This window comes from Platichthys flesus, chromosome 1, assembly GCF_949316205.1.
Source record: "Platichthys flesus chromosome 1, fPlaFle2.1, whole genome shotgun sequence".
Taxonomy (NCBI): Eukaryota; Metazoa; Chordata; class Actinopteri; order Pleuronectiformes; family Pleuronectidae; genus Platichthys; species Platichthys flesus.
This window is the reverse complement of record NC_084945.1, coordinates 28,540,889-28,557,524: the sequence shown is the minus strand read 5'-3', so window position 1 is coordinate 28,557,524 and position 16,636 is coordinate 28,540,889.

Sequence of the window (16,636 nt, the reverse complement as noted above, 5' to 3'; positions counted from 1 at the left end):
TAATCTGAGTCACTGATTGACAAAAACACACGATCCCGGAGTTTATAATCCAATGATATAAACAATATTCACAGAAAGTGTAAACCTTATTACCTTAAAGTGGATGGCCGGTTATTGTATTGCTTGATTTTGGTTTTCTGGAAAAATATTGAAAACTAGAATGGTACTTAGAGCACATACCTTCAAGGTCCTACATTCCCCTTATGAAACCCCATCTCAATCTATCAATCAAATTTTATTTATATAGCACAAATCACAATTTGTTTCATAGGGCTTAATAAGGTGTGACATCCTCTACCATTAAACCTAAACAAGAGAAAGGAAAAAAACTACTTTTACCAGGGGAAAGAGAATGTAGAAACCTCAGAGAGAGCCAGATGTGAGGGATCCCTCTCCCAGGGTGGACATAAGTGCGATAGATGCCACATGTATTGGAGAAAATCAGACATCTTTTATTTATAGCATTTAAATTCACGAGATCTGGTGATTCAAAATGTACACACCCTTAGATATCAGTCCCCTAAAAATGTCTGTGATTTTTCTATCAAAATATTTGCATTATACTCCTCACAAACACATGGTGTAAGGAGACAATTAGTATTAGTAATATTTGTAATGTCTAATAAATATTGCTGTTTATGGGACATTCACAAGTCCACAGAGAAAGGGGCAGAAATCAACAAATTAGTCCATTGTTATATATTCACATGCATGCTGCTCAGATTAAACAGTAACTCTTTTGGCTCCTCTCCCTTTCCTCATCAAAGTTACTCTGCTGACGCGTATGGTCTGAAGTGCTTTACTTGGAGAGTGCCTGATGCTTGGAGCTGGCCCGATCGTCTAATGACAGCAACTAATCACAGTTTCCTACTTTAAACTTACAACACAGCTTGTACTGGCTCACATAGCTCACCCATATAACAATAAAAAAGGACCTTTCAAAACATTGTTCCAAAGTCCATAGCGACCCAGGACAAAGGCAAATAAATTCAAGCAGTCAAAATTATTTGGAGAATAGGATGGAATAAACCACCCAAAAGTAAAAATGACAATGAATAAGAAGAAAGAGGAATAAAGGAATAAATCCCTCAACAATTAAAGAAAAATAAAACAAGGATAAATAGAGGCTTGAGACCTCCTGCAGCTGCTCCAGGTTCAGTTCCAACCCGCTCCTTACTGACTCTCTCTCCCCATTTCTCATTATTACTGTTCAATCAATAAAATGCCAAAAATGTCCCAAAGAAAACAAATAAAAAAAACAAGCCATGGACAACATTGAAGTACATGCAAGTTAACTCCACAACCAGTTGAACACATACCTGGTTCACTCCCTCGGCCTCTTCTCTCCTCTCATTTTGATGTCAGGCTGCATCTGTATTTGCATTTATGTCATTTGATTGGCTGGTGCTTGCCCTGCTGCTTAAAAACAGCTTTCTCAACTTCTTACCCAGACAAGTAACCTGAAGCACTGGAACCACTTTGCAGTGAAGTTGCTGTATTTCCAGAGGCGATTTTAGCCTGAAATATCTGGTGGGGCAATTTTGTATGACCTCATGTAACCGTCACAAAAATAGAGGTAGCTGATTATTATAAGCAGTAGGCATATAAAGACCAGTAAGATATACTATGGCGCAGACATAAGGAGCAGAAACTACACAATAAAACAGGAGACGGAAACACAGGGAGCTGGAAAACATGAGACACAGGAACAAGTCATATACAAACATAAACACAGCGATATACATGAAACACAAAAAGGTAATAATTAAACTGTAAAAACTCTTCATGAAGAGGCGAAACTAAATATTCCGATGACAAAACAATGACGGAAAAATTACTACAGGATTTTGTGTCAAAAATGGTACAAACACAGGACTAGAATTGATAGCTACTCTCTCTCTCTCTCTTTCACTCATACACTCACAAACACAGAAACGTCGCCCTCCGCTGGAAGGTCTTTGCACCATTTAAGGTTTGAAAAGTAAATTTTCTTTGCAACGTGTGAATTTAACATAAACTCATAGACATTTTGTTCTCTTTTTTTAAATCAATTTAAGATTGACAGAAATTGCGTAAGTTTGCAGGGGAGACAGAACAGACAGTAGGCAAAACAGCATCCACTTTAATAGCAAATAATGTGCCTGCTGAGGAATATCTGTCAACTTGTCCTATCGCCAGAAGGCAGCACTGTTGCCAGGTCTGAGTTTTATCTGAAGGTCAGTACTGAAACATATGACTTTTCAAAAAGATTTGATAATGTGTGGCTGAATAAGAACCTTTTCCTTGTTCATTCTGCAGTATGTAGTAGATTTATTATGGTCAGCATGCAGATTAGCATCGAAACAACATTGTTTTTTCGTGAAAACTCAGGAGCTTGCCAAACTTTCCTCACAAATGGCCTAGGTCAGTGGATCCCAAACTTTTTAAAGTCCCGTACCCCTTCAGACATTCGATCTCCAGCTTGGGAACCAATGAACCAATGGCCTAGGTGGTATCTGAGTATATTGAAGCAAAATGTAAAGGTCAAGTGTGTAAGATTTAGGTGAAGGGGATCTATTGACAGAATTTTAATTTAGTGAGGTTTTCACGAGGTTTTTCATCTAAATTATACAAAAAAATAGCTTACTTACTCTAATATAATCCCTTTTATATTTAAATACTTTATAATTACATCAGGGGGCTCCTCTCTATTGAGGCCGCCATGTTTCTTGCAGTAGCCCAGACTGGACAAACTAAACACCCTTTGAGTTTTTATGAATACTGAAGGTAACAGGTTCTCTTTCATGTTTAGAAGGGGAGGATGAGGTGGGGTGTGTTTAGCTGCAACATGACACTTTATCACTATATACCACGAGATTCTACACAGTGCAACTTTAAATAATCTGCTAGAGGTCATATGTAGAAGTATACAGTTTATGGTGCAATAACTTTCATTCAAAATTCATCCTTCATATAAAGATCTGAATATAAGGAGAAAAGATACAATGCTAGAACTGAATATTGTCATTTAGATATGTTCATTTACAAATGAGGAAGTGTTCTTGAGCAGGATACTGAGCAGCAAATTGTCTCTTCTCATAGAGAAAAGTGCTGCACATAAATGCACTGTATGAATGTGTGTGAATGTAATACTGTACTGTTAAGACCTTTAAGTATGCCCACTGCTTTGAGTTGTCATAGACACTCGAAAAGCACTGTATAAATACAGCCCATTTATCATTTATGCAAAGATTCGGATTAGACATGCAGTCTGGTAGAGATTTGAATATGCACAGACTTCACGGACTTCATGGAAACAAAAAAGCAATTGCAATTTTACATCAAGTCTTAAGAGTAGACCAACAAAATTTGAAATAAATCAGATGAATGTATAAAGTAGGAAGCCTTGAAAAAACAGCAACATCAACAGAAAATTATACACTTCCTGTTGGGTTTAGAATATGGCTAAAACATGTTTTTTTTTTTTTTATTCTTATATATATGAATATTATATAACTAGAGCACAATTAAAGTGTTAGGGGGGCAATCAGACCATTTTAGGAAGCTTATATAAAAAATGTCACCAAACCAAATGTGTTCGCCAAGTTTCATCTCTGTGCTGGTGCTGCCTGACAATATATACTATCGATTCTACTGTAACAAATGGTTGTTGTTGATGTAGAAAACGAAAGGTTTTAGTTATGTGACTGGCACGTAGGTTTGCCAACCGTCCCTTGAAAACAGAATCGTTCCGTATTTAGAAACAAAAGCAACCGTCCCGTATTGAGCTGAAAAGGGACGCTCTTTGTCCTTATTAATGTGAGATTAATTTTTTTTTCAAAATTATGACTAAATCTATTTTAACTTTCGTTGACAAGACAAGACGAAAATGTTGGTGGTTGACTTGATTTTTTAAAACATTGTGGAAATTGCGATGCAACACGAGGGGCAACTTCCATCAAGTTGGACACACAAATTGTGCTCCGTTTATTAGCATCAAAAACAATAACAAACAAGATGGCTTTTAACATCCCAGCATGCCCTCGGGTCTCAGACGTCACCACATTCCCATCATGCCTCTGGATCCTGACGTCATCACGTCACCCGGCATGCCCCGGGGTCGATGTCATCGCCCTCGTAGGAGACTGACGCCGACTGTGCCTGTACTGAGCGTGAGGGTGAATTCTGTCAGTCCCCTATTCACTACACAGCTCCCCCCAGAATTCACCATAACAACAAAAAACATATCACCGGAGAGGTGGTCGCAGTAACCGGCCAAAACGGCTGTGTTTTACAGGGGGTGGAGAAATCACTACCGTGGCACGTTTGATAGGCAAAGGAACAGGGGGTGGGTGCAGGACTGGAGGACGCCCGCGTCATGGGGTCTGGGCCACCTCAACGGGCCTAGCCACGTCCAAATGGGCGGGTTTGAGGCGGTTAATGGAGAGTCTCTCTGGTTTGCCTCCCATGTCCACTGTGAAATGTTTGTCCCCCACCTCCAACACGCAAAATGGGCCCTCGTAGGGCGGCCGCAGCGGTCCTCTGTGAGCATCGTGGCGAACAAAAACGTATCCCGCCTTCCGAAGCCCAGCGGGGATGTGCGACTGAGAGAGGCCATGCCGGGAAGTAGGGACAGGTGCGAAAAGCCGCGCATTGTCCAGTAGCGTGGCCCGCTGGGGAACCGCAGACCAAGGAACGGTGGATGTAGGAATGAAATCCCCTAGAACCCGGAGCGGCTGGCCATAAACAAGCTCCGCGGATGAGGACTGCAGGTCTTCTTTTGGCGCAGTCCTGATGCCCAGCATCACCCACGGGAGCTTGTCGACCCAGTTGCAATCCTTGAGGCCAGCACGAAGAGAAGCCTTCATGACCTGTGAAACCGCTCACAGAGTCCATTAGCCTGTGGATGATATGCAGTTGTGCAGTGGAGTTTTACTCCGAGGCTCTGGGCAACCGTGTTCCACAGCTCGGACGTGAACTGTGCGCCCCGGTCAGAGGAAATGTCCGATGGGGTGCCAAACCGGGCAACCCAGGTGCCGATAAATGCCCGTGTCATCTCAACGGTTGTCAACGACGTCAGTGGCACAGCCTCAGGCCAACGGGTGGTCCTGTCAACCATGGTGAACAGGTAGGTGAACCCCTGAGAGGAGGGCAGAGGGCCAACCAGATCCACGTTGACATGGTCAAACCGCCTCTCTGGCACCTGGAACAACTCTAAAGGGGCTTTAGTGTGTCGATGTACCTTGGCCCGTTGGCACTCCAGACAAGTGGTAGCCCAGTCTCTAACATCCTTTTTGAGGCCGCGCCAAACAAACCTAGCCGCCACCAGCCTCTGCGACGCTTTTGAACCAGGATGGAAGAGACCATGGATGGCATCGAAAACGCGGCGTTTCCATCCCGAGGGCACGAGCGGCCGAGGACTGCCTGTGGAGACGTCACACAGGAGCGTGGTGTCAGCCTCCCCAAACACAATGTCCTCTATCCTCAAACCTGTAGTCGAGGTCCTCAGGATGTGTATGTCTGGGTCTGTGGTCTGGTCCGCTGCCATGCTGCCGTAATCCAGGCCAAGATGGACTGCTCCTGCCACAGCCCGTGACAGGCAGTCCGCCACCTGGTTGTCCTTACCGGCCACGTGCCGTAAATCCGTGGTGAACTCGGAGATGTAGGACAGATGACGTTGCTGGCGGGCGGACCACGGCTCGGCCACCTTGGCCATGGCGAAAACCAGTGGCTTGTGGTCGACAAAAGCGGTGAAGTGTCGACCTTCCAGCAGGAAACGGAAGTGTCTGATGGCAAGGTAGAGACCCAGCAGCTCCCGGTCAAAAGTACTGTACTTCCGCTCGTTGGCTCGCAGTTGGCGGCTGAAGAAGGCAAGCGGCTGCCAGGCCCCGCCCACCCACTGCTCGTAGACTGCACCAACAGCGTAATCCGAGGCGTCTGAGGTGATGGCGATGGGGGCTATGGCAGAAGGATGCGCCAGCATAGCGGCGTGCGCAAGGGCTGCCTTAGTCTCTGCAAAAGCTTTGTCCCTGCCCTCAGTCCAGTCCACAGCGTGCGTGGGCTTACCTTTCAAAGCCTCGTGCAGGGGCTGCATGAGCTGAGCGGCTCGAGGGATGAAACGATGATAAAAGTTTACCATGCCAAGAAATTCCTGCAGGGCTTTCACGGTGAGTGGGCGTGGAAAACGTGTGACCGCCTCCACCTTCGACGGGAGAGGGACTGCGCCGTCCTTAGTGACTCTGTGTCCCAGGAAATCTATGGTGGAGCGACCAAACTGGCACTTGGCAGGGTTTACGATCAGGCCATGTTGGTTGAGCCGCTTGAAAAGTGTTCGGAGGTGCGACAGGTGCTGAGATTCGGACGTGCTTGCTACTAAAATGTCGTCCAAATATACGAAAAGAAAAGGCAGGTCATGAGGCGTTGAAACGCTTGGGCTGCATTTTTAAGCCCGAACGGCATCCTTAAGAATTCAAAAAGACCGAACGGCGTAGTCACCGCTGTTTTTGGAACGTCTAGTGAGTGCATAGGCACCTGATGATAACCCTGGACGAGGTCTACTTTAGAAAAAATCACCATCCCGGCCAGGTGTGCTGAAAAATCCTGTATGTTCGGGACTGGGTATCGGTCAGGTGTCGTTGCGTCATTAAGTCGCCTGTAGTCGCCACATAGGCGCCAGCCGCCACCAGGTTTGGGGACGATGTGAAGGGGTGACGCCCACGGGCTGTCAGATCGGCGGATTATTCCCAGGCGTTCCATGTTGGAAAACTCTGCTTTAGCAACGGCAAGTTTGGTCGGGTCGAGGCGTCGAGCACGGGCGTAGGCGGGTGGACCAGTGGTGGCGATGTGGTGCTCCACACCAAGCTTCACGGCCGACGCGGAGAAAGTGGGCTGAGTGAGTGCTGGAAAACTAGCCAGTAACCGGTGGAAGTCATCCGATGTAGGCAGCATGCTAGACAATGGTATGGAGTCAATCCCGCTGAGTGTGCACGTATAAGAACAGAACGTGACGGCGTCGATCAAACGGTGGTTCTTTACATCCACTAACAGTCCGTGCGCACACAAAAAATCAGCACCCAGGAGGGGAACGGCGACTTTTGCCATGACAAAATCCCAGCCAAACCGATGTCCCCCGAAACACAATTCAACGTACCTTAGTCCATACGTGCGGATGGGCGTCCCATTAGCCGCTTCCGTAGGGGGCCCTTAGCTGTCGTTCACCATATCCAAACGGGAGGCAGGCAGGACGCTCCTCTGTGCCCCCGTGTCGCACAGGAAACGTCGTCCGGAGATGTTGTCCCGGATAAACAGCAGCCTGCCGACGTGGCCGACACTCATGGCCACTACTGAGCGTACTGAGCGTTTCCCAAACCGCCGAAACTGCAGGGCGGCCGACATTTATAAGCCTTCAGTCCAAACTTCTCGTGGTAAAAGCACAAGCCCGAAGAAGACTGCTGGGGGCCTGAAGGTTGGTGCCGACCTGAAAACTGCTGCCGACGAGAAGAGGTTGCCGCGATGAGGGTGGAATCCGCCATTGTCACCGGAGTGCCGTGCATGACCAGCATATCATGCCGTAGCGCTCTTGACTTGCCAAAAAAAATGTATCAGCCTCTTCAGCCAGTTCTCGACAGTCGGTGATTGTGGTGTTGGCCAACGCAGCTCTGACCTGGGAAGGCAGCTGACGCAGGAAAAGCTGGGTGAAAATAAAATGGGGACTGTGCTCCCCCAAGAGATCCAGCATACGGTCCATGAGCTCTGACGGTTTGCTGTCACCCAGTCCTTGGAGGGAGAACAGCCTGCTGGCTCTCTCAGCGTCTGACAGTTCAAAAGTCTTCAACAGGTGGGCTTTGAGTGCTGCATACTTGTCCGTAGCTGGAGGGTATTTCAGGAGACTCACCACCCGCGATGCTGTTGAGCTTCCCAGAGCTGACACAACGTAGTAGTACCGCTGTTATGTCCCGCAATGCGAACTGTGCATCCGTCTGGGCAAACCACGCCGCCGCTGAAGATTCCCAAAATTCGGGGAGTTTCAGGGCCACAGCGTGCACGGCCATGGTCGGGTCCCGTTCGTTAAACACGTCAACAAACGAACGTCAAGGTCACCAGTGTGGAAATTGCGATGCAACACGAGGGGCAACTTCCATCAAGTTGGACACACAAATTGTGCTCCGTTTATTAGCATCAAAAACAATAACAAACAAGATGGCTTTTAATATCCCAGCATGCCCTCGGGTCTCAGACGTCACCACGTTCCCATCATGCCTCTGGATCCTAACGTCATCACGTCACCCGGCATGCCCCGGGGTCGACGTCATCGCCCTCGTAGGAGACTGACGCCGACTGTGCCTGTACTGAGCGTGAGGGTGAATTATGTCAGTCCCCTATTCACTACAACATCATCGTATAAGGCCGTCATGAAGTACCAGGAGCGGGCGAGTGAGTGAGTGTCTGTTTGTGTGTGTGTGTGTGTGTGTGTGTGTGTGTGTGTGTGTGTGTGTGTGCTCCCAGATAGAGGCACCGGTCCCGGGGCTCCGCCCCCCGCTCACTCGCTCAGAGCCACAGCTTTGTTCATTATTCGTGTGCAAGTCGCTCCAAGCCACACATACAAACACACTCACAAGACCACGACGTTGCAATTACAACTTTATTAACATCACACACATTGTATCAGCAAACAAACACAACCATGGACAAGTTTCTGATTTGTAAAAGTCAGGCAACCGATGCGCCAGTTGCGAAGAAGCCAAAGCTTTGCAAATATGACGAGAGCTATTTGCAGTTTGGTTTCACCGTCACTGGCACGACAGAGCAACGTCCCAGTTTGTTTTGTGTGCCGAGGTTACCGGCAAATGACAGCACCTCATGAGTCATTCAGTTCAGTCTCTTAATCGATGCAGAGTCCACATCGTGATGCAGCTAAGAATCAAGACATTTCCAGACCTCTAGTGTGGAACGTGGTGAAACTGAACCCTTTCAGGACCCTGAAAAAAAAAGAAGAGAACTTGCTTTGCCAGAGTGTCTGTTTTGGCTCATTTTGCTGGTCCCAAGCCCGGATAAAGGAGGTGGGTTGGACATAGAGCTAGTAATGCCGGCCCACTTAGGGCGGCGCACATGATCCTGTGGCGCACATCATCCTGCAACTCACATCATTTTGCGGCGCACATCATCCTTCTCACATCATCCTGGGGCGCACATCGGCGCACATCTTCCTGCTCATCTTGCATCGTCTTGCCGCGCACATCATCCTGCAGCGCACATCGGCGCACATCGTCCTGCTACACACATCATCGTGTGCCGCACATCCTCCTGCGGCACAGCGCACATCATCCTGCTGCGCATAACCTCATCACCACACATCATCATGCAGCGAACATTATCAGGCCTCGCACATCATCCTGCAGTGCACTTCATCCTGCAGCGCACATCATCATGATACGCACATCGTCCTGCAGCGCACATTATCCTACAGTGCACATCATCCTGCAGCGCACATCATCCTGCAGTGCACATCATCCTGCAGCGCACATCATCCTGGGGCGCACATCGGCCATCAGCGCACATCGTCCTGCTGCGCACATCATTGTGCACCGCACATCATTGTGCACCGCACATCATCCTGCAGTGCACATCATCCTGCTGCACATCCTCCTGCAGTGCACATCATCCCGAGGCCACATTATCCTGCCGCACACATCATCCTGCGGCGCACATAATCCTTCCGCGCACATCATCCTGCGGTGCACATCATCCTGCAGTGCACATCATCCTGCTGCACATCATCCTGCAGTGCACATCATCCTGCGGTGCACATCATCCTGCCGCACACATCATCGGCGGCGCACATCATCCTGCAGTGCACATCGTCCTGCTGTGCACATCATTGTGCTGCGCGCATCATCCTGCAGTGCACATCATCCTGCAGCGCACATCATCCTGGGGCGCACATAGGCGCACATCATCCTGCAGCGCACATCATCACTGCACATCAACATGCAGCGCACATCATCCTGCTGCGCACATCATACTGCGGCGGCGCACATCATCACCGCACATCATCATGCGGCAGACATCATCCTGCTGCGCACATCATCCTGCCGGACATCATAACAGCACATCATCTTGCAGGGTACATCATCGTGCGGCAGACATCATCCTGCAGCTCACATCATCCTGGAGCGCACATCGGCGCACATCGTCCTGCTGCGCACATCATCCTGCAGCGCACATCATCCTTGGGCGCACACCGGCGCACATCATCCTGGCGCACATCATCCTGCAGAGCAAATCATCACTGCACACCATCGTGCAGCGCACATTGGCGCACATTATCCCGGCAAACATTGCTGTGGCGCACATCGTCCTGTGGCGTACTTCATCCTGCGGCACACATCATCACCGCACAACATCTTGCGGCAGACATCATCCTTCGGCGTATATCATCCTGCAGCTCACATTGTCCTGCGGCGCATATCATCGTGCGGCCACATCATCCTGCAGCACACTTCATCAGGCCTCGCACATCATCCTGCAGTGCACTTCATCCTGCAGCGCACATCATCAAGCTACACACATCGTCCTGCCGCGCACATCATCCTACAGTGCACATCATCCTGCAGCGCACATCATTCTGCAGTGCACATCATCCTGCAGCGCACATCATCCTGGGGCGCACATCGGCCATCAGCGCACATTGTCCTGCTGCGCACATCATTGTGCACCGCACATCATCCTGCAGTGCACATCATCCTGCTGCACATCATCCTGCAGTGCACATCATCCTGCGGCGCACATAATCCTTCCGCGCGCATCATCCTTCGGCGCACATCGTCCTGCCACGCACATCATCCTGCCACGCACATCATCCTGCAGTGCACATCATCCTGCTGCACATCATCCTGCAGTGCACATCATCCTGCGCCGCACATAATCCTTCCGCGCGCATCATCCTTCGGCGCACATCATCCTGCCACGCACATCATCCTGCCACGCACATCATCCTGCAGTGCACATCATCCTGCTGCACATCATCCTGCAGTGCACATCATCCTGCGGTGCACATCATTCTGCCGCACACATCATCGGCGGCACACATCATCCTGCAGTGCACATCGTCCTGCTGTGCACATCATTGTGCAGCGCGCATCATCCTGCAGTGCACATCATCCTGCAGCGCACATCATCCTGGGGCGCACATAGGCGCACATCATCCTGCAGCGCACATCATCACTGCACATCAACATGCAGCGCATATCATCCTGCTGCGCACATCATACTGCGGCGGCGCACATCATCACCGCACATCATCATGCGGCAGACATCATCCTGCTGCGCACATCATCCTGCCGGACATCATAACAGCACATCATCTTGCGGGGTACATCATTGTGCGGCAGACATCATCCTGCAGCTCACATCATCCTGGAGCGCACATCGGCGCACATCGTCCTGCTGCGCACATCATCCTTGGGCGCACATCGGCGCACATCATCCTGGCGCACATCATCCTGCAGAGCAAATCATCACCGTACATCATTCTGGGGCGCACATTGTCCCGGCGAACATTGCTGTGTCACTGTCCCCCATGCTGCTTTGTTGTCTTCTACTATCTTCTCCTTATACTTACTTATCTTCCACTATCTTCTCCGCAGGCAACAGTACCTCCTCGACCAATGGGATGAGCGTATTCTGTATTGTCGTACACGTGTGTGAATATGCTGTCAACTCATTGATCCCAGAGCAGGACATTGCCTGGGAACAAGTTTACCGTAAATTTTCATATAAAGCAGTGTTAATTTTGGCAGCTATTTTTGATTTAGTCTTAGTCTTTAGACGAAAATGCATATTAGTTTTAGTCACATCTAGTCATTTTTATCCTTTTTAGTTTTAGTCTAGCTTGCAGTACTTAGGTTGTCAATTAGATATCCCATCTAGCATAGGTCTATAGCAGGGGTCGGCAACCTTTACTATCAAAAGAGCCATTTTGCCCCCTCTTCCCCCAAAAAAATTTGTCTGGAGCCGTAAAATATTTGATAACAAAGCTAATAAAGATTTATATACGCTTCAAAGTTACACTATACTAAACTATAGTTTGTTGCATTTATGAAATTATAGAACGACAATAAAGAAAACTGTTGATATTTTATTGCTATTTCTACCAGTTCCAACAAAGGAAAACACCAAACGCTTATGAAGAGGATAAGAAAATACAGGCAGGGCTTTTGGGAATACCAAGGCCCTGAAAATGTGTAATAGCAACACAGGCGGTGGACTAGTGGCAGAAACTTGGACTATGGGCAGAAAAAGTCTCTGGTTCGTCTCTGTTTCGACTCAACGGAGAAACAACAAAAAAACGAACCTGGATTGATCTGTCCAAATATCCAAGAGGATTCTCCCTACCCTGTCTAGTGCCCCTGAGTAGGGCACCTTACTCCCCCAACATCTGCTCCCCGGGCGCCGTACATGGTCGCTCACTGCTCTGTGTGTCCTGCACCAGATGGGTCAAAAGCAGAGGTTAAATTTCCCTTCCTACATGAGTGTGCCTGTGCATGTCTTTGCATGTGTTTGGGACAAATAAATGCATCATAATCTTAATCTTAATCAGTGCATACTCACCGTGTCAACAAGTACTCATAAATGGACAGCAGTCTCACATGTCGCTCCCAAATACTCCCTACACTCGCCACGTTCTTCCTCTGAATGCGTCCCTGCACTGCTGGCTCCTTATCATAGCTCTGCTGATAGGCAAGCCAACTTTTTTTATTTTCTGTTTTGCCATAAACATTATTTGATTGTATTTTATTTATAAATATATACAGTCTATGCTTGACGATCTCTTTGGTAAACACAGCTGCAAGTCAGGTTGTTATGTTTGGATAGGGTTACAAATTCTGTAGTTTGAACCTGAGATAGATCAGGATATCACATTATGCCAACACAATTTTTGTTGTTGTTGTGATAATCCAAAATGACCAGGAGGTGGAGATGCTAGAGTGGGAAATATTCCCTGTTACACTCAATTAGCTGCATTTTTTATTAAAAACCCATGAGTGCTAGCTCAGCATGTCTGCTTAGTGTGACGTTGCTGTGGAGGGTTGGTGGTGGTGTCCGAGGCTGGTGGGTTCGGAGGCTGGACTGGTACCAGCTGCGTCAGTCTGAGAGAAGAGTACGAATCCGTGATAACATCATACGGAGAGGAAGTACCCAACGCAATGTTTATCATCGAATGGCATCGAATGGCAACTCAGTAACAAAGTCCGCAGAGTGACTGTTTTCTTTGAGGGTCCCTACAGACCCCCTTCAAGTAATTAGGGATAGTAAAAGCCCAGCCATTTAAATGTATTCAATTAATCTAAGAGGTGTTCTTAATCAAATTAGATTGTTGTTGTGGTCTGAATAAGTAAGATTCAGCTGTACAAAGAATATTGTATTCATGAAAATTGAAAATCTGCCAAATTAAATAAATGAACAATACACAATATATTTTATTTTGAAATGTCTCAATAATATGATTTTAATTTTAATTTCAGTACATCAGCACAGTAATTACGCTGATGCTGTGAGCTGATTGGTTGCTGGGTTTTACCCTGCCTACCGACCACATCATTTCTGTATGGAGTTTCCTTTTTTGCATGGGTCTTCTTGAGGTACTATTGTTTGCTCCCAGAGTCAAAAGACATGCAGCTTGTATAACAGGGTTGTCCAAACTTTTTATCCCGAGGGCCACATACAGAAAAAAAATACGTAGGTCCGGGCCACTCACGCCGCCACGCCCCCCTGCCCTGGAGTGCTAAAAGGCAGTGGAGGTTATCTGCTTCCTCAGAGTTGCATCCTTAGCAGTTAGCTGTTTCTTCAGAGCATGTCTGTCTGCAGCTAGATCAGCGTTTTCTGCAGCTCAGTTTTCCAGAATAGCTTTCTCTGCAACATGCTCCTTTATAACTGTATTCGCAGCATCAAGCCTCTTCTTCAGTACACTGTTTTCTTCGATCAGAGCAACGTTATATACAGCCTGCTTCTTCAGAGCGGTGTTTTCTGTACCTAGAGCAGCTTTCTCTGCTTTCTCTAGCTTCAGATATATTCAGACACAGAGATTATTGTTATTTTGAAGTCTGTAAAACTACAGTAAAGTAAGATGAACAAATAAAAAAACAATTTAGTTTTGAAGATAAAACTAAAAACAGTTTAACCTGGAGTCTCTCCTACTTAAAACAAAACTTACTTTCTCTCTTGAGCAGTTGGACCTCTTCTTGTTGGATGAACGTAGGTGATCCAGTGTGACAAAGTTGTTGTAAAGTATCTTTGCTGTGAAGCGCTGGTCTACTGACGGTTGTTTATCGCGGTTTAAGGACGTGGGCGGAGGGAAGATTCTCGTGGAGCCATCCCCTTGAAAAGTTGCTCCTTAGATGTGAGTTAGTTGGCTATGATCTGGTCTGGCTATGATCTTACCCGAATCATCAAAGCACACTGTTTGAAGTTATTAGATTAGATTAGATGATTTAGATTAGATTCAACTTTATTGTCATTGCACAGTACAAGTACTTATACAATGAAATGCAGTTTAGCGTCTAACCAGAAGTGCAAAAAAAGGAGTTAAAGTGGAGAGTATTGTGCGTATTTAAAATGGAATGTTAATAAATAAGGTATGTACAGTAGCAAATATATATGGAATAGAACAGTATAAACAGGGATTGTATGATATAAGAACTATGAGCAGTAAGTAATATATCTGAAGTAGTACAGCATTAACAGGTATTGTATGATATGATAACTTGAAGCAAGATAAAAATATATAAAAATATATAAATATGAATATCCTATATGCAGGATAATACAGTAGTAAAAAAAGTAACAGTGTAGTGCAAGTGTTCAAATGTTCAGTGGTTGGAGGAGGGTGTGTGTTAAAAAAGTAACAGTGTAGTGCAAGTGTTGAAATGTTCAGTGGTAGGAGGAGGGTGTGTGGTCAAAGCACATTGTTTGAAGTTATTTGTTTGATCTGAATTAAACTGTACAATGTGCAAGGTTTTCTTTATTCTTTATTTATATATTTCTTTATTCTTTATAAAAGTTAATTTAATACAAAATCAGAGCATCAAACTTAAATAAAAGCACGTAAATATCAAGTTAAGGTAAGATATCTTATAATAATTTCTTAGTATAATAATACTTATTTCCAATATTTTTAAACTGGGAACAGAACCAGTGAGTGGAGAGTGAGGGTACCCTGCTGGTGTAATTTTTAACCCCAGGAGTCAGAGGTGAACATTTCATTCATTATTCATTGAAATGTAGTTGTTTATAAAAGTATTTCTAATATTTGGACCAGAAGTAGTTGATTCATGACTAGATTTGAACCCTTGACGTTCATGGCTGTCAAATCTTTCATCACATAATCTGAGGTGCACATGTTTTATCAACAAAAAAGGAGAAGGAAAACTATCATTCTTTTATTGACTTAGATGAAGTGTCTGGGTTGAGTTCATTAGTCTTTAACCTTCTTTGGATTCAAGTCTGAACGCTGTAAGAAATAAGGTCTAACACCTCATTGTTTCTTCACTTACAACCTGCTGCCATGTTTGGATTCACAGAGCGACTCCCGCCTGAACAGTAGTGTGACCAATGTTCCTCTGGAGCAGGGGTTCTCAAACTTTTGCCAGCTGGGCCCCTCCAAAGCTGCAGGTCTGTAAATGTGAGACATGAGCCTGCTTCGCCTTGCAAAGGTCCTACAATCTTGGGGCAATGTTTGACAAACATATCCTCAGGTGATCCTCGATCTGTGCGCGGTTGCGATATTTAGTTTTGAGCGCAGTCAGTCTTGAGAGGCGTCGACTTATTTGCCTCTCCCAAATAAGTCGACGCGAAAAGGAGGATCATTTTTAAGGCTATGTCGCAAAGCTGAGGGTATTCCGGCATCATTGCTACCCAGAATGATGAAAGAGGGGAGTTGGTAAACAGATGCTTTAGTCTACTGTCACTCTTCAGCTCAATAAGCTGCTCTTGCATGTCTATAGACAGCTCGTCTGCTGAGGAGAGAATGGATATTATGAAAATTCCACTTTTGTAGTGCTTCTACACTTTAATTTGGGCATCTGGCATGTCTACCGTCCCAAAAACTCTAGAAAAGAACAACTAACGCGATTTGTTGTGGTTCCTCTATGTCAGAAATGATACGCTAGATGGCGTTGAATGGGATTAGTCTGGCTACATGGCCTCGGATGACCCCCGTTACAAAGGTGGGTGTTGCCTTGGACCAGATACTCCTGCCTTCAGCACCACAGTCTGGACCACTCTCACTGCATGTGTCTTTGGTCTGTTATGTGAGTGGAAATATGGCAGTTCTTCACTGAACAACACAATATGGTGGTTCTCAAAATCAAGGCATGCCAGGGCTTGGGTCAGGAATGGGTGGCCTAGCAGAGCCTCATCACTGGCTATGTCAGCAACCAGAAAAGGAACGCACACCAGGCGGTTGTTGATCAGGACACAGGTGTGGCTCCTGGCATAAGCAACATAGGCGGTTGCCTAGGGCGCAAAATGGCAGATGGCTGTTCGCACGAGAAGCATCATTACTGTATTATTATATTTTCTTTTAAGCCTACATTTCTGTCTGTCTGGAGTGGAGGACGGAGTGGAGGCCGGACATCCTGGTGAATGACTTCGTAGTGGC